Raw genomic sequence first — 828 nt, forward strand, 5'->3', positions numbered from 1 at the left:
AGAGACAAACAGACAGGTAGAGATAAGGAACCATCCATGAAGTGTCTTCGGCTGCCAATGATCATCATACCATTATAACAGAGTTGCCTGGAGGCAACATATCACCTGAGAATGAGAGGCCTAATTATCCTTCAAAGGATGACATCTGCCAAGCAATAACTACTCAAACACCTGTCAATTAACCTCCTGACTCCTGGCAATCCCTTCAAACGCTCACACGCCTCTTAGGGCAGAATCAGCACCTGCTAATGAAGACTACTGATACCAGGAAATACTAACACTCCTTTAATTACATCGCATATTACTTAACAGCAGTATCCAGAAGCATCTGCTAATTATGTCATATGATACCTGACGTCTATATCCACCTACGTCTCTTAATTGCCTCCGCTGGTGCTTAGTAACCGTCTCAACACCCACGAAATTAAAGGCTCGTGATCCAGGCAGACACAGTAACGATCGCTTGTTAGTGAAGTCTTGTCACATCTCTCCCTACCAGTACCGCGATGCCCTAACAATCTCTACTGCACCTGGCTGAATAAACTACATCATTCATCAACACCATATACACCGAGAAGTGTATGTACCTTAGCGTTCATGCTCTTTGATGACTGAATTTATTACATATTCTTGGTAATGTGAAGGCAATATGAAGTCTTACTGACCAAACCTGCAGTCGATAGCCTTAGGTTTAAAGGACAAAATAGGATTCGTGGAAGTTTTGACTATTTGGCCGAAGCGCATGCAATCAACGAAGTCTTTTGGCCTGTAGATATTTTGGGAGTTCCTGTTTGTTTCTGTATCCCAGTACCTGACTGGCTCCAGTGG

This window comes from Cherax quadricarinatus, chromosome 26 (assembly GCF_038502225.1).
Source record: "Cherax quadricarinatus isolate ZL_2023a chromosome 26, ASM3850222v1, whole genome shotgun sequence".
NCBI classification, from domain to species: Eukaryota; Metazoa; Arthropoda; class Malacostraca; order Decapoda; family Parastacidae; genus Cherax; species Cherax quadricarinatus.